Source organism: Episyrphus balteatus, chromosome 1 (genome assembly GCF_945859705.1).
Source record: "Episyrphus balteatus chromosome 1, idEpiBalt1.1, whole genome shotgun sequence".
Lineage (NCBI taxonomy): Eukaryota > Metazoa > Arthropoda > Insecta > Diptera > Syrphidae > Episyrphus > Episyrphus balteatus.
Window position 1 is genome coordinate 6078632 of NC_079134.1, and position 19429 is coordinate 6098060.

The window sequence follows — 19429 nt, forward strand, 5'->3', positions numbered from 1 at the left end:
TGTTTTGTAAATTCTGAGAAAATTATTAACGAAGGTGTTTTTTTTTCAAAAGCTAAGCATCGTTTTAGGTTCAAGGACCGCTAATAGCTCATTGCCTCATTGACATATTCACCAAGCAGTAATAGAGAATATTTCCGAGCACTTATAAGACTTACTTATGATAAGTTACCAATTAGCAGCGAGGTGGTAAGCTACTCAGTACTCATGAATAGATGATTACTAGATCTAGTACTAAAACCATTACATGATCTTCTGTTCGAGATAAAAATATGTAGTTTTTGTACTAGATTTCTACTTATGAGTAGTCTACCTTAGCAACGGTGCTATTATACGCGATTGATTTAAAAACTTGTTCGAAATCTTTCGAAGTAAATTTAAAAGCTTTTTGCGACCTTAAGTGCACAGTGCACTTTTATGTTCTAGTACTTTTAGATCTACTCATATTCTCCTACCCAAGTAGATAATAGCAGCGTTCCTTGGGAGGCGTTAGAGTATACTAATGAGTAAATGATTAGTAGATCTAGTACCTACTACAACTAATACATTATCTTCTGCTCGAGTAGATAGGATGTTGTAGTTGGTAGTACTAGATTACTACTCAAACGTAGATTACCTTTTTTCAAAGGAACCCAGTCAAAAATTGCATTGATAGTCCCGTTCCTTTGGAGGTGATAGTTTACCTCATGAGTACATCTAGTACATTTACAACTAGAACTACTATTCATGCTCTTCTGCCCGTCAGTTTCGTCAAAGTATTGATTGTCACTTTTTACTTTCGACCGATTCTAAAATTACTCTTTTGTACTAATCACAGGGTTTTTGTCTCCCTTTTACAGTAATTCGACTGGAAAAAATTGCCTATGTCTTTTACAAATTTTGACACTTTATTTACCAGTAGAACACAAGTTACAAGATTACACCTAATATGAAAGAATGCCACTAGAAGTGACATAAGTCTGAACAATGAACACCTCTAATGTTCAAATCTACTCAGAATTGTCACAGAAAATAATCTTATATCTCATAATTTAATTTTTTCACACAAAAAAATGTCATTTCAAATAGATATGTAGGTACAGCCAACTCAGCGCTAAGAGCTCTCCCTTAAGCACAATTAGCTAACTACAAGGTCAACACGAAAATTAAATCCATCCTCACAGCTCACACACAAAACATTCATTTCTCATAATGTTTCTATATACATTTCCATCTTCATTCAAACTTTATCCATTCTCACATTAAAACAGCGAAACAATTAATGGCATAATCCTGCCTAAGATCTTCTCTATGTTTCCACCCTAAAAACAGCCATTTTCACACCCAATCCCACGCCACACATAAGCACGGCATAAGAACGGCGAACAGCATGGTATGCATCTTTTGCTTAAATAAATGTACAGACAAATAGAAAAATAGAAACATAAAAAAAATAAACGGAATACACCTTACAAATTCTGTAGCATTTTTATCCTTCATGATTATTGCCGGCAACAATGCGAGAGAGAGCACAGCACACAAATCATACCCATCTGTTCAGAACTTAAAAAAAAAAAAAACAGAACAGAATACAAAAATGGTTGAAAGGATAACATGAAAATGCTTAGCGACATTGAATTTCTTCATGGTGTAGAGATAACGGGTAAAGGTACCTACATTTCATGCGACAGTTAATCCGTTAAGATTCATATACGTTTTTACATTGTATCTTTGTATTATTGCCGTCACAATCTGTCCTTTTTTTCCTCATCCACCTCCACCTACACTCTCTCCGCTCGAATTAACCGAGAATGCGATAGAATTCTTGTGAGGGATAACAAACGGAAAACCTCCTTGAGGAAATCAAACAGAGCTACAACGAAAAAGAAAATAACGACTGTAGGTTGGGGAGCTTCTTGGGCTCTTGGCGCTTAAAGTGCATCGCATATTGCATTCATGAATCAGATGGACGTTAACGGGGTTGGAAAAAGAAGACATTCTCAGCAATGTCTTCTTTCATTCGTGTTTGAATCTTTTCATCAATTTTGTCGTAGCAACTTAGGACGATTATGTGGGCGCGAATGGGTGAAGTTTGTTTTCTTTTCTTTTTTTGGCGGTACCTATTATTTCTAAGAAAAGAAAAAGGGTTTGGTCATTTTTTTTTTTTTTTTTGGAAATTCCAAGACCCAAATAGTTTCATTTTCAACGTTTAAAAATCTTAGTAATTGGGATCCCTTTAAGTAGGGTAGGAGTGTTTTTGAGATAAGAAAAAATTCGTTTGATATCTTTGACGACTACGAAAATGGCTTCCTTTAAAAGAGGTTGAACCTTTGCGTACATTTTTTCTCAAATATTTTAAAAAGGCAACCCTATGTTAAGAAACGTAGGCATGGCAATTTCAATATTGGAACTTAAGTGGCACTTTCTAACTTTTACTTAATATGTAAAAGTTGATACTTCTTTACCGACTATGAGTTGAAGTGCTGAATGTGAAATTATGTCCAAAGGATTTTCCAATAGGGAGGGACCATTTAATTTTGACTTTGACAGTTTATGTCAAAAATTTTCCCTGATGCTGCCCGTGGTTGAATTTTTATCAGCAGCTGGGAAATTTAAGCGTGTTCGACTTTGGTAGCATTAAATGACTATTGATTCGTGAAGTGTAACCTACTCGATCTGCAACTGCATCAAATTTCAATCTGTAATGAACTGTATTATCGATCCACAAAACCACGCTGACCTAAACTGTCTACTGACATATGTCATTTTTGACATTAAAATGTAATTTTTTGTGAAAAATATAGATGTTGCACTTTTTACTCATAAAGTTAATTTTTCTACTTCGTTCTGAGATTTAAAACGTTAAAAAACGAACTATGTTATCGATAATAATCTATCACTTTCGCACCGGTGGGTTCGGCAATAGAAAACCCGGCGAAAGTGACTCTCACCTAGAAGGAAAAAAAAGAGACTTTAGCAAACCCTCAGTACAGTAAACAAATCTCCCCACCAATCTAAATTATAAATCTTTAAGCAATTAGAAAAACATCGTCCACAAATTACTTCGCATTTATTGATTCCCAACAAATTCTCCAAATCGCATCACCTCCCCTAATTGACCTCAAAAACCACTTTTGAAATAAACTTTCTTTCCACCTTAGCTTAGTTCGGTCGTTAGCTATTTACGAGTATAACGTTTCAATTACCACACCGACACCATCATGTCGGTCTGGTTTGGTGTGTCAAAGCCAGCCATCAGAGAAACCCGCCCAAATGATTTACCGTACACACACAATCTTCTCCAAAACCCTCCAAACTATATAACAACTTGACAATGACAACAAACAACCAAGGTAAATAAACTGTAATTTAAAATGATACCTGCAACGTTTCCTTATAAATAAGTTGGATCCGATTCTGGGGCTATACTCGTTTAATGGCCTTACACAATATCCTCTCTATTTGAGAGGAAACAAGTTTTAGAAGGAACTTCCTCTTTTTCTCCCGCAGTGAGAAAGCCCTGTTCCTTTTGCCTTGGCCATTAAATTAAATAAAGGCATTTAGAGTTTTTTTTGTTGTTGTTGCGGTGTAGAATGTAGGTCGCTTTAAGTATAAAGAAGACGTCAAGCAGACAAGTGATTCCGATTCAGCAAACAAACCGAAACCAACCCCCTCTGTCTGTGAGTGGTGAGCTGATGTGTAGAATGTTGAATCATTGTGTTCCCTTCAATGTTTGATGCAGTAAAATAAAATAAATCACTATTTCTTTTCAAGTCATTTTTATCGCATCGCTGTCGACCACATCCTATTGCTTTATTGAAGCATTCTCATCTCTATAAAACTTAACAGCCAACGGGCAATAAACTCTTAAACTAACAGAAAACCAAAAAAGTGTAAAAATTAAGTGAACTATTGTACCTAAACTTAAAAGTTATGTCCGACGTTTTATCGTATATTTTTGCCTTCAGGACATAATTTGCAATTGCAATAACGTAAAGTTTTATATCTTTTTTGGTGGTGTTTGTGCTTGTGTTGGAGTTGCTGCTGTTTCGAAACTAGTTGAGTATTTTGTGAGAGCAATAAGGATGCAGGAAATGAGTGCAATGCACCGACAAATTTCCGGTATTTGTTTTCATAATTTTAATTTATTATTACTCAGTGATGCTCTTTCCTATCACCAAGTTGTCTATATAAAATGAATGAGAAGGTGAACTAAAAATAAACTGCATTTAGATTTAGGTAAAGATGATTGCAACTGCCCCATTAAAAGCAGAAACACAATCACGCTTTGCCGTCGATTTTGACAACTGCCAAAAGTTCAACCGTACGAAATCTGTGTAACCTCTCACAATGACGCTTTTCCTACGTACGCTTTTTTTGACACACGTAAGGAAACGTAAGTTCAACCAGACTGAACTTTTGCTCGCTTTCTGACATTTATCAGACATAGTTACAGTCACCCACATAATTATTGCGCCAAATGTGAATAAAAAAAAAATAAATTATTACAAAACTAGGTGTGTTTTTTTGTTTCTCTATATAAATTTTGCACAAAAAAAACGACATCGATATATTTTAAATAAAAACAATTTACGTATTAAAAACAACAATAATTTAATGATGTTGTAGACTGAGTTTTATTGTTTGTTCTATTTAAAAAACAATTTATTTTGATTGATTTTGTTTTTATAACTATATGATTAAAGAATAAACAAATGTCTATGCATTGTTTAAACACATTAATATCCTTCTTTATTTTTCCACTTTTTAAATCAAGATAAAGACTCTGCCCAATAATTTTGTAAGTGACTGTGTTTTTTTTTATTTGACAGCAGATTTTATGTTTCAATCAGCTGTTCGAAGTCAAAGTGACAGAAGCGCGCTTTGAGGATATCTCAACGTAACGCGATGACGCGTCTGGCAAAGCGTGATTGTGTTTCTGCTTTAAAGCTCATTTGAATCAGTGAGACAAGAACTAGATAGAGGGGTCAACCTATAGAATCCGTCGCATCCGTTGCGTTGACAGAATTAACTGACAGCTCGATTAAATACACACGACCATATTGGAACCAGTCCGATACACGACGGACACAACGGATATATTTTAGTTGAATACGGCGACTTAACAGATAGGACTCTTTTTGACATTTTGGTATGTTGGGAAAAAATAATATCAGTTATCAAAAATAGTTGTGTTCAAACTGTTTTGTGTTTGAACAAGACGACACGGGATGGACTTAAATTAAAATTCATCAGCACATCAGAAATCAATAGGAAATACGAAACGTCACACAGTCAAATGTCAAAAAAATTATTCGGTCTTAAAATATCAAAAACACAGAAAGGTTTTCAAAATAAATCGTTGACAGTTGTTGTAAATTTTCAAATCTGACAGCCATGCATATCAAAACAAAATCTCATACTTCAACATACTTTGTTAGCATGACATACAATAACACCTTTTTCTGTCAAATGAAAAAATGTCAGTGGAACTAAACTCAAAAGTACTTCTCACAACCGAGACATTTAAAGCTTCTTTTCCGCTTTCAAGTATAAGAAGATGCTTAATCTCAAAATCTTATGCATTTTTTTTTTGCAACGTATCAGAAGTGACAGAATATATTTTATGACTAAAACTACTTGTAAGCTTACATACAAATGCAAATGTGGTAAAACTGAGCCAGTCACTGTGTTAGATGTAGAATGAGGTATTGCACACCCATTATATATACCTAAATCTGTTTTTCTGATCCTAACGAGGACAAATGTGGGAAAATTAAATTTTGGGTTTAAGGTTTTTTTTTCTGTTTTTGTTTTGTTTGAGGATGAGAGAGAGAAATATGCAAAGTTACACAATAGACCATCTAACCACATCACGAAACTATCTCTAAACTGAAACAATGTATTTGTTAAAATTCATACAAATTTATGTCTATTTTCACCAGAGATATAAAGGTTTTTCTGGTAACGTTGTTCATATTGCTGATGCTGCGTTGGTCGTCTCCCTTTTGCAGGAAACAGCAAAATTGAGTTTATTTTTTTTTTTTGAGGCAGGCTTTTAGTTGGTATTATGAAAGTAAGCGGTTTTACCTATCTCCGTGATGGGAATATGCATGTGCAGTGCATAACCAAATATGACATTTATAATGAGCCTGGTATTTGCTAAAGCATATCAAATCATTGCACAATATACACAAAACACAACATATAGATCTGTGGTGAAAAGGAGATACCTCAGTTGGGTTAAATTGAAAATTTAGGTATTTTACTTGATGTATATTTGAATGAAATGAACCATGCGGGTATACCACACACAGACCATCGATGTAATAATTAAGCTTTTTGATTTATTTAGGGTTAAAATGCATTAATTGACATTTAAGTTCTTAATTAGTTATTTATGAGTTTTGATATATTTACAACTTCTACACTCTTCAAGTATGGATACATCAGAAGATAGCACTAGTCAAACAAAAACAGGTTATTTTTATCTAGGGTTTGTGCGGATTTATTATTAACATTCTGTCGGCACACGAGTGCGAATTTGGCAGGACAAAAATAAAAAAATTACGATTTTTCAAAAAAGTGGTCACAAAAAAGTCTCTTTATAAGGGTGAAAATATTTTTTTTCGGAATTGTGAATACAATATTCGAACTCCTCGAAATATTCTACATCAATTTAATACTTGATTCTCTATAAAATATTGTGACCGAAAAAAGTTCTAGCGAAATGAAAAAGTATAAACCAAATTCGCACCCGTGTGCCTATCACGTCACAAAAAGAGGTGTGCCTACAGAGGGTTAACAGTCAGTTACAGTAAAATGTTAATGAGCGACCAAAACACAAAGACGTAAACCAAGTCACAAGTCAAAATTGTAATTGGTAAGTATAAAATCAACTTATATGAAGTTTTGACAACGGCTAAATAACGTGTTTGACTGATCGACTAAAAGGTATCACAGTTTTTTTTCTAAGGTAGTAAGTATCAGGGATGTCTTTGTAAAGTATCACAGATGTCTTCGTTAAGTTTCGCTTCGTGCATTTTAGCATCTAGTTGTCCCGGAAAATGATGTGAAGGACCATTTCGAGTAAAAGATCATGTATAGATTGTTGTACTAGATCAACTAATCATCTACTTATGAGCATCCAGCATCTCCAATGCAACGCGGCTAATGTCAAATCCTATCACTCACGCCATCTGTCATCAAATACTTTTATTTATTGACTGCATTTTTTTATCGTTCCCAATAGATATATTTACTAGAAATACTGTAAAAAAAAGTACGGAAAATAGTTAAAGTAGAAGTTGCCTGAATAAGTGACATTTCAGTTTCTCTTGTGGCGCTCATTAACATTTAAGCCAGAACTATAATTATCGGATGCGTCGGATGAAACGGAGCGGAGGGGAACAAAGCTCGCAACCGCACTCGATGGATGAAAACACTATTGTCTCGTCCTATAATTGCATCCACACCATTGTGTTAAAGCATTAAAACTGAATAATTTATAATCTTGAATCGTGATCAATTAACATTTGAAATAACATTCTCTTAATCCGAAAAAAGGTACCTAGTTCTTTCTATTTCATTTCACACAAGGTCAACATAGAATTTTAAAATAGTTTTCCTTATAAATCCTCATCATCACAAGCTTTGAGTACAAAGTATAATTCTCTTTGTATAATTTCTAATTTAAATTTGCTAGTTCGGTTCAATAATTTCAAATTACCTTCTTTCACTTTGCTTTGCCAAAATAAAATCTACTCTTCTACACAGAGAAGAAGACCAAATTAACACTCCTATAGCGCATCATGATGATACTGCTACAATTACAAAAACAACAAAATAGACACTTTTATTTTTGTATATATCTTAAGAATATACAAATTTTCTCACTCACAGAATGAATTAAATACACTCTGCGCGACATTATACGATGTCTCTCTGGCATAGGACAAACAATTCTACATATAGAATTGTTATAGGGGTATTATAGAGAGATAGATTTTTATATCGACGAGAAATATGTTTCTATATTGGATTAATGACATTAAAATCATGCATCGTTGTCACTAGATTTCCTTTTTTTTTTTATTGAAGAAAGCCAAAAGGAAAAAAATTCTTATGCACAAAATGTGATGAAAATGTTAGAAGAAACACAGTAGATGCAAAAAGGAAGAGTATTAATTTCATTAATGATGTGTGGTATAATTGCATGAAATTGATTTAACACTTTCTCATCAATGTCAGACGAGAATGAGGTTTAAAAATCTAGCAGTTGATGCAAATGACTTAAATCGATTTAAAAATTAATGTTTTTTTTTCTATTTCGAATGTCTGAACTTTAAAACTACATTCCATTTTCTTCTCGGCTTTGCAGCAACCGTCAAATAAAATTTACATTGATTTCAGTGATTTCAGGAATATGAACACAGCTTGTCACCAAACTTGTTGAAAATTTGTTAAATGCCTGGGCCTGTTTGCTTACAAAATTTTTGAGGACGGAAATTCTATTAGATCATATTTTTTTTATCAAAAGCTTATCTCACGTTATGACTCCAAAATACTCAAAATATTTTAAAAATGCAAGACTACCTTGCCTACAAAACATCACGTTTCTTTAAAAGTTCTGTTTGTGACCCAAAAAAATACTGCTGTCATTTTGACAGTTTGTTATTTAACTTATCCATTTTTCGTCAAAATAATGTTCGTACATTATACGAGTACTGTAAAGCTAAAAAAAAAAAAAACAAATATGTCAACTATTTTTTCACATTCACTGTTAAAAAAAATATTCTTTTGGCAAGCGCCACAAAGTACTCTCTTGACTCGATCATGCATTACAATAGACTATACAACCATCGAGTGTGAAATGAGTAGAGAATTTTACGATGCATCCTCATCGTTGTCGTGCATTATCTTCCGCATCAACGAAAAAATGCTATCGCGCTCTACAACACAGGGATGAGTGTGAGGCAACACGAGAGCATATATGCAATTTGCATCATCACACAACAATTTTTTCACTCTATAATTGGTTCTTTGTTGACCTAACGTCTAGCATTTCACCCGACATACTTTTAATTTTTTCAAATCTCATTATTATCATCATCATATTAAAATAGAACGGGATTTGAAGACAACAGCGGCGGCGGCAGTGGCAGCGTCGATAATAGTCGTTCCCATGTTGAGCAATCTGAAGAAGGGTGACATTGCATTCAACCTAGCATCAGCACAAACCACACATAAGATGCTACCGCTGCTGATGGTGCTAAATAGTGGAACAATACTACCAGAAAATTGGATTAATTTTTTATTTTGATGACAAGTAGTTTCTTTGTTTTGACTGTACTACGTTACCTGCAATGTATTAGATCTTTGCAATGTATCAACTTTTGGTGATAAAGTTTTAATTATACATCTGAATTCTTAAATTCAAAATCAAATTGGGTAAAAAACTGACTTAAACCAAAGAACTGATACTTTGCAGGTGAAGCAGTGTTATCAGTAAGGTAAAAAGCTGTGATGTGGAGAAGAGACAATTGATGAATTAAGCTTCATGCGCCTACGAATGGTGTCTGAATGGCTTGCAACACTACCTTACCTGCAATGCATACGTTAATGTCCACAGATTTGTTTGTAATGATGTTTTGTAGGTAAGGTAGTTAACCAGTCATTCACTATGAAGCATGTGATGCAAAGTAGTACAAGATTGGGGAATTCAAGGCACTGCATATACGAGTTTAACAACTCTACCTTACCTACAATATACAATCTGCTGGCAAAAGATCTGTTTGACTGCAAAATAGGAGTCATTAAGAGCAACTTTAACTTAGATTCAGTGCCACTTAAGTGGTCAATTTTTGAAGCTTATTTGGTACTTATTGTAAACAAATGTGAACTGCCTTACCGACAAAATGCTTGTGATACTTTCTTAGGTCTTTAAACGCCGTGGAACTTCTCTCGTTTGGTCAATTTAATTCTTAATCGTTATCAAATTCGATGTAATGAATTAAAAGTTCTGCAGCTAAAATGTTAGGATGCATGGCTTGAACCACTACCTTACCTACATTATTCAATCAAGTTTATAATGGAAAATACAAGTGGTAATACATTAAGAGTCAGTTTCACAGTGGATTAATTGATCAATATTGACCGCTTTAATGGCACTCATCGTGTAAAAAAATGTAAACTGCCATACCGACACAAGGCTTTTGATGCATTCATTATTTTGATTCTTTTTTTTGTCAAAATCGATGTGAACATACCCCAATATTGACCACCGCATATTACGTGCACAAGTATCTTTATCTTACCATCAGACCAGCCAGCAGCAGTAGCAGAATCTTATGTAAGCTAAGAGCAGTATTAATTATTGATTTAACCTTGAGAAAGTATAGGTATGCAAAATAAAATTGCTGATTTGCAAGACGTCCGATGAGTCGTTGGTCGCATCGTCTCGACAGACATCTTTGTGTTGTGTCGACTTCTTCAACATTTCAACCACTAATTCGAAGCAAATTATACACAAAACGACAGGTATAAGGTAAAAATATTATTATTAAATAAAAATAAACGACAAAATAAACAAACAGAGAAAAAGAAGAAAAAAAAAATGTAAAATCGAAAAATGTTGTTTACATCGCCTACCTATCCCTCTCGCGCCCCTCCCATTTTATCCTTATATTCTGTATAATATCCCCTATGGACTTTCGTTGTTTTTTTTCGGTCTTTTATAATAATATTATGCGCGAGATGTTTTTCGCTGAGTGCTATAATTAGACCCTGAAGAGTCACGACACACACGATGACATATTTAGGAATATCTCAAAACATAATGTTTGGATCTGCCCTTTCCGTTGGGTCTAGTCATAATATTTTTCACTGAACATAATTTCTTTTTTGAACTTTTCAACCACAAAAGGGTTTCCACTCCTTGATTATAAAATGAGTTCACTTTATTTTTGTTTTTTGTTTTGGGGATTTTTGTACGCGCAGGTGTGTGCTTGCCAAAATAAATTACAGCTGCGAGTAATTTATTCGATTTTAAATTAAGCACTAAATTTAGGAATTACAACGCCCTCTTTTGACAGACATTGGGGCAAGTGAAATGAGGGGGAGAGGGGCAAAGGTATTTTAATAAAGATGATGGATGATCTTGAGACGATTTAACTTTGTTAAAAATAAAATCAGAATGTAAATAGCTAAGTTGATTCTACTTGTCTTTGAGAAGTTCAGTTTGAACTTTCTTGTAAACCTTACGATTTAACATAAATAATTTTTGGTTCTTTATAGAAAAAAATCAGTATCTAGCCAATTACTGTTATGTGGTTCTGGCAACAAAAATTGTATAGAATAAACTGGTAAATCGAAGCCAAGGTAAGTAGTTAACAAGCAAAACTAGTAAATCGCAGCCGATTTTGTTAGATCGAAGTCGAAACTAATAAATCGCCATATAAACGGTAAATCGAAACCAAAAGTGATAAATTGCAGCGGGAAATGGTAAATCGCATTGAAGAATGAAGACTGTAAAATCTCAAACAAAACCGGAAATCGGCTGAAGAAACTGGCAAATCCCATCTAAAACCTTAGCTTCTACATAACAGTCGGAGCTGCCAAATCGCAACCGAATATCATTAATCGCAAACAAAACATATATGTATAATGGTGAAACGCAGCCGAAACTGGTAAACGGAGGTGGTAAATCAAAGTCGAAACTTTTAAATCGCAACCGAAACTGGTATATCGCAGGCGAAAATAATAAATCGCACATGAATCTGGTAAATCGTTTTCAAAACTGATAAATTGCAGATAAATCTTAGGTATAAATCACAACTGAAGCTAGTAAATCGCAAACGAATTTGGTTTATTGCAGCCAAAACTGATAAATCGCAGCAAAAGCTGATAAATCGTTGTAAAATCACAATCGTTAATAGGTGAGCCAAAAAGAGTAGAGTCGCAGTCGCAGCCGAAAAGAGTAGAGGCAAATTTGATTAATCGCAGCAGAAACTTTCATATAGTGGCCGAAACTGGTAAATCGTAGCCAAAGCTTGTAAATCACAGGCAAAGCTGGCAAATCGCAGCTGATTCTTGTAAATTGTAGCGAAAATGGTAACTCACAGCCGGGAATAGTAAGTGGCAACCGAGGTTAGTACAACGCAGCTAAAGTTGGTAAATTAAAAAATCACATTCAAAACTAACAAATCGGTGTTAAGACGGGAAAATCCTGTCGGAGATGGTTATTTGCAGCCAAATATGTGAAATTGCAGCAAAAACTGGTAAATCGTAAGCGAAATGTTAAATCACAAGTTGTGAAACATTGCACAAAGCTGGCAAACCGTAGCTAAAACTGTTAAATCGCAACCGAATAACTTCAATCGCAGCCGAAAGATGTAAACTCTTAAATCGTAGCCTTAAGTGTAAAATCGCAGCAAAAACTGGTAAATCGTAAGCGAAAATGTTAAATCACAATCTACGCAGGTAAATGGCAGTCAAAAGTTATGAAACATTACCAAAGCTGTCAAACCGTAGCTGAAACTGTTAAATCGCAACCGAAACATGTAAACTCTTTAATCGTAGCCTAAAGTGTAAAACGCAGCCGAGTATTATAAATCGCAGCCGAAATCGGATAATTGCAGACGGAGCTGATTGATCGCAGAGCGAAACAAGTAAATCTCAAATAAATCTCTGATAAATCACTGCCCGATCTGGCAAATCGTAGCAGAAAAAACATGAACATAAATCGTAACTAAGCTGTTTTTATACACCCGAAAAAAGTAAATCGTAAGTGGACCTGGCGCTTGTTTTGATAGAGACCACTTACCACTTGTGGGGGAAGTCTTTTATTCAATAGGTTAACCTTATTGTTATTCACCTAATAAATAATCTTTAAACTCCCACAAATTAAAATAAATTAAATTCTAGTACAATCATCCTTACATCGAACCTTTTAAAACCTACTTCCTCTAAAGTTTGTTTTGTTGTTCGTTCCACTTCATTCCACTTCAATTAGTTTTCATTTTTTATTAGGATATAGATGTAACAAAATTAATTATTTTCGCACGAGAAAAGATCAAGAGGTTTTTTTTTTTTTTTGGGAGGTTTGTTGTTGTTGATGTCGATTTGTCGTCATCGACAACATCGTTGTCATGCTTATTCACATCATATCATCGAGTTGGGGGTTATTGTTATAAATACAAATGTATGTTAAAAAGGATCAATATAGAAGAGATACACGCAATCCTATTTTAAGGATGAACATAGTAGCACTCAAAACACTCAACAAAAATGAAACGAAATCAAACTTAAGAGTGTTGTGTTGATGTAGTGAGAGGATACGGTATTGGTATTGATTTTTAGTTAGTGAAATTCTATGACCATTCTTTTGAAGTTTATTATGTCTTCATTACTCTATAGAAGCCATTAAAAATGTTGGAATGGGATGAGTGAGGAAAAGAAAAAAAAAAACTTAGAAAGATACTTTAATGGCATTTTTCCAGTCGATTGATTGCAGTTAATTGAACAATTAGAATAAATTCTATGGTTTCCGTTTTTCTTTAGAAAGATAGATAGATACTCGTAGATACATTTAACTCAAAAGATAAGTGCTTTTAACAACTTTGAAAATATATAAAATATAAAGTTTCAACAAGGAGATGAGAATTTAAAGTGTGAAATCATTGATGCAATTTGTTTTTTGTTTACTGAAGTTTTTTTTTAACGAAAAATGAAAAAAACAAACTTATAGTTCAGAGTAAAGAATAATTCATAGATAGTTTGGCAGCACTGAAATTATGGCAATGTCGATACTAACCACAAAAAAATGTCCCGGTATTAAACAAAAGATGTTTAAGACTACCATTGTTGGTCTTTTATAATAATGGTGTGAAATTTTTATCTTGAGAACTAAATCCAGTTAATTTTAATTGAATAATTATCATGGATGTATGGGACCATTAAATGTTGTGAAAAAAAAATACTGTTATATCTAATAAGCATGAAAATATATTTTCTTTTCTAGACCTATTAAATCTCTGTTAAAAATATATTTATGTAGCCTTTTATATTGATTATTATAGTCTAAGAGCCGGCAGCATATTTTGGCAGTTTTGATATAACCGAAATTCGAGTGTGCACATATCTAGATATGCACCACAGTATGTCAACGGAACAAGTCTGGCAGTGATCTTTTTCAGCTTTCCCTTGCCAGACGCATCCAAAGTGCAGCAAAAAATCAATTTTTGGCGTTTTGGTATAACCGAATAAATGATACACCAAAAAATCATAAAAATCCCCTGATTTCGAATCTGTGGGTACCGCAAGTTTCTTTTTCAGCTTTCCCCCCGCCAGACCGCTTTAAAGCATTTTTAAGTGCATTTTTCTAATAAAAACCCTGATTACTTATTTTCTGTTAGGTATAACTGTATGATGGTAGCAAATTAATATTCTATGTCTATTCCAGGTCTAGAAAATATAATTTTTAGCCAGCTATTTTTCAGCCTTCCCTCTGCCAGACGCATCCAAAGTGCAGTCAAAAATCAACTTTTGGCGTTTTACTAGGTATTACCCCAATAAATGATACACCAAAAAATCATAAAAAATCCCCTGATTTAAAAAATGTAGGTACCGCAAGTTTCTTTTTCGGCTTTCCCCCCGCCAGACCGCTTTAAAGCATTTTTAAGTGCATTTTTCTAATAAAAACCCTGATTACTTATTTTCTGTTAGGTATAACTGTATGATGGTAGCAAATTAATATTCTATGTCTATTCCAGGTCTAGAAAATATAATTTTTAGCCAGCTATTTTTCAGCCTTCCCTCTGCCAGACGCATCCAAAGTGCAGTCAAAAATCAACTTTTGGCGTTTTACTAGGTATTACCCCAATAAATGATACACCAAAAAATCATAAAAAATCCCCTGATTTCAAAAATGTGGGTACCAAAAGTTTTTTTTTAGCTTTCGCCCCGCCAGACCGCTTTGAAGCATTTTGAAATGCATTTTTCTATTAAAAAACCTAATAGCATATTTTCTGTTGGGTATAACCGTATGATGGTAACAAATTAAAATTCTATGTCTATTCCTGGTTTAGAAAATATAAGTTTAAGCCAGATATTTTTCAGCCTTCCCTCTGCCAGACGCCCTTAAAGGTTTCCCAAACAGGTTTTTCCATAGAAAAAACACCTAGTTTCTGTTTTTTTCTTATAAAATTGAAATAATATTTTTTTGTTTAGAGTAACCATATGATGGCCAAATATTAACTTTCTCTGCCTTTTCCTGATTTAGAAAATGTAAGTTTAAGCCAGTTTTGTTTCAGCCTACCCTCTGCCAGACGCCCTAAAAGGTATCTCAATAGTACGGAAAAGTTAGATTTTGCTATATGGGGCATGGGGGCCTGGGAAAAAATCCGAAATGCATTTTGACTTCAGGGCTCGAAAGGCATAAAGACACGAGTCGTAAACCAAATTTTGTTCAATCGCACTAAGAGTCATTTGGCCGCCATTTTTTTTTTAATATAAATTTTAGTTTTTCACATAACTCACGTATTTTTGAACCTACAAGAAAAACAATGTATGACAAACTTGAAATAATTTAATTTTCTACAATATATGTTAAATAACATTTTTATCCCTTTGGTTTTAAAGTTAGGGTGTTTTTTTTTAAACACGTCAAAAAGTGATTTTCTTATTTTTGTCATATCTCTTTTACTTGAGCGTTTTTTAAAAAATTTGTTCGTTGTAAAAGTTGAAGATCTTTTAATTACCTTCATTTGTTACAATATTGGTTTTTCGATTTGACAGACCGTTTTCGATCTGTAGGCAAAAAACTTCAAAAAATTGCAATTTTTTGTATAGGGACAAACAAAATGATTCTTGGTGCGGTTGTACAAAATGTGGTTTTAGACTCTTTCGATCCCTGGGTTTATGCTCTTTTATTTCAATTTTATAAGAAAAAAACAGAAACTAGGTGTTTTTTCTATGGAAAAACCTGTTTGGGAAACCTTTAAGGGCGTCTGGCAGAGGGAAGGCTGAAAAATATCTGGCTTAAACTTATATTTTCTAAACCAGGAATAGACATAGAATTTTAATTTGTTACCATCATACGGTTATACCCAACAGAAAATATGCTATTAGGTTTTTTAATAGAAAAATGCATTTCAAAATGCTTCAAAGCGGTCTGGCGGGGCGAAAGCTAAAAAAAAACTTTTGGTACCCACATTTTTGAAATCAGGGGATTTTTTATGATTTTTTGGTGTATCATTTATTGGGGTAATACCTAGTAAAACGCCAAAAGTTGATTTTTGACTGCACTTTGGATGCGTCTGGCAGAGGGAAGGCTGAAAAATAGCTGGCTAAAAATTATATTTTCTAGACCTGGAATAGACATAGAATATTAATTTGCTACCATCATACAGTTATACCTAACAGAAAATAAGTAATCAGGGTTTTTATTAGAAAAATGCACTTAAAAATGCTTTAAAGCGGTCTGGCGGGGGGAAAGCTGAAAAAGAAACTTGCGGTACCCACAGATTCGAAATCAGGGGATTTTTATGATTTTTTGGTGTATCATTTATTCGGTTATACCAAAACGCCAAAAATTGATTTTTTGCTGCACTTTGGATGCGTCTGGCAAGGGAAAGCTGAAAAAGATCACTGCCAGACTTGTTCCGTTGATATACTGTGGTGCATATCTAGATATGTGCACACTCGAATTTCGGTTATATCAAAACTGCCAAAATATGCTGTCGGCTCTCGGTCTATTATGATTATCCTCATAAAAAAACATCGTCTATTAAACTCCATCACATGGGTCTATTAGCTTTGTGTGAAAAGAAACATAAAGACGCCTCACATTTATTTTAATGCTTTTCTTAAACCTTATAATTTTCATTTTTATAGATAACATACAAATCAAATCAATATGCGACCTTGAAAAATCTTCTTTATAGATACGATATTGAATTTTTACTAGACTATTTTTTGCGCTTCTTTAAGCTCCTTACAAATATTGTGATTAATGAAAATCTAATGAATTGAAAAAAAAAAAAAAAAACAACAAAAAATAAATGAGAAATCCCTATTTTTGCTGACAAAAGAGGCGAATTAATTTATTACTAAATAAATCGAGTCCTTCGAATGAAAAACCATAACAATTATTTAAGATAGTCAAAATGTCCTTGAATTTGGCTTCATTTGTGCTTGTATTCAACAGAATGACAGGTGTAACCCTAACTATGACAATGACCTTATAGTTTATATTTAAAGTCGCTATTAAAAATTAAAAATTGCGACTTAGTTTGTGAATAAATTGGATCTTGACCTGATTTCAATTATAAAATACGCACTACCTTACCATTCCTACACCTTAGAGTTGATTGTAAAACTGGCTCTAAGAGTCAGTCACCATGTTAAAAATGAACACTACCTTATCATTTCTAATTTTAAGTGTTGCTTTTAAAACAGGTACTTTAATTGTTTGTTTGTATAATAAAAAGGAGGTAATATAAAGATGGGAAGCTTAACTGTCAATTTCAGGTTTTGTCAAGAACAATTCAAGGCTCATTTTTTCTTGACGATTTTATTCGATTCTTCTTCACTGTTTTAAATCATGCTAAAGTGCTCTTTTCTTCTTCCCAAGTTCTTTTAGCTATTTTTCTAAGAGGCTTCTTTTGAATTGTCCAATTTAAGAGCTTAACTTAGTATCTTTTCTTTTGGCAGTCATGATTCTTCATTTTCTCCAGCGACAGGCAAAAAGTTTCTTACGTCAATTCAAATATGATCCATCTGGTTGACACTTTATATTTACCACAAATAAAATTGTTATTGAGGTTAGTATAGGGTGTTGTATAGGGTGTTTGTTAAATTCCAACTTTTTCTACTGCCGAAAATATCATTTAAGACAATATTTTCAATGTCAAACCCAAGGCACATCTCGCATATTTTGTCTAGGACCTCATAGAATTTATAAACCTCCTTCTTGATATGTAAATCCTTGCGTCGTTCTTATGAGGCACTCTTTTTACTTTTTTGTATACAATTTAAGACTCCTTGCACACAAATCTTTCTTTTGTTCCCTAAAGCAGTTGGTGTATTTATAATTCGCAGTATTTCAATTTTTTCTTCTCCCCCCAGCACCTCTGTTGGTTATTTGCCTACACTTTGTCTATCTACCTAAAAGGACTTAAGGTAAAATAATAATAAATAAAACACAAAAGTCAAGTCTTTATAATATTTGTGTGCACGATTTCCAAAAGCGACACATAAATTTACGAAAATATTTGAAAATTTGTGTAAAATAAATCCTTCCTTACACATGCGATTATTATTTTTCTTGTCTGGATGATAGACTTTAACCTACACGCTGTTGAGCGTGGTGTGGTCTATTTAAAGCATTACATACAAATAAGTTTATGAATTCATTTGTTTGGAGGTGTTTGGAAGGTAGGTTCGAGTACCTTCTACAAACCTACATGCAAATAGAAAGTGGAATTACTTCCAAAAGAAGGATGAATATTTTGTAAAAATAGTCTCGATAGCTTATTTCTTCTTGTAAGAATTGACTTCAAGGTTATAAATGTGGGGAATTTCAATAGAAAAATTAAAATTTATAAAAATGTTTTCAAGATAAAAATAAATAAAACAGGTAACTGTCAGTTTCGGCAAAGTAATGCCTGTTTATTTTAACTTTGTCACACTTTACTACTTGAGAATACCTAAAACTATTAATAAACGAACAGAACTACCTACTTCTCATTAACTATATAATCCGTAAATGTCTTTCAAGGTTAAACAGTCGTCTGTCAATGTTAGCTTTGACAGATTTTCCTACTTGAGAACACTAAAAGCTAGGTAAACAAACAGTACTACTTAATTAAATAGTTACGGTGTAGAAAGCCTTTCTCGTCAAAATGACCATTCATAAGCAAAAAAAAGAAAATCGTCATCAATCTGTCAATGTCGGAAAAGTGATGCCCATTCATTTAAGCTTTGAAAGATCTCTCTATGTGAAAAAAAACTACTTAAATCAAATCCAGTCTTTAAACTCTTTCAAGTAAAAATAAAGTTACCTGTCAGTTTCGGCAAAGTGAAACCTGGTTAAAAAAAAAAACATAAGCAACGACTGTCAGTTTCGGAAAAGTGATGCGTGATGCGTGTCAATTTCAGAACACGTTTTCTTTATAAAGCTCTGAATAAACGAACAGAGCTAATCAACTACAATTACAATCTGCAAACTCTTTGAAGTTGAAAAAAAACACTATCTGTCAGTTTCGGCAAACTGTTGCGTGATCGCTGTCCAGAATCGTCTAAAGTTAAGTACGCGAACAGGACTAAAGGAACTGTCCCAATATTCTAAAAGATTTGTTATTTCAAATAATGCTTTCAAAATGTCGAATGCTTCTATGGGCGTAAAAGTATTCTCACTTTCTGCATAGTAATATCTACTTGATAAATGATTACC

The 19429-nt window shown here is 33.5% G+C and overlaps 2 protein-coding genes across 3 annotated transcripts in view; both read right to left on the bottom strand.

Moving 5' to 3' along the window:
* Positions 1 to 19429, bottom strand: part of LOC129907409 (WW domain-binding protein 4) — a 121915-nt gene that overhangs the window by 10833 nt on the left and 91653 nt on the right. The window lies entirely within an intron of this gene.
* LOC129907408 (calmodulin-lysine N-methyltransferase) overlaps positions 1 to 19429 on the bottom strand; it is a 100428-nt gene that overhangs the window by 2044 nt on the left and 78955 nt on the right. The window lies entirely within an intron of this gene.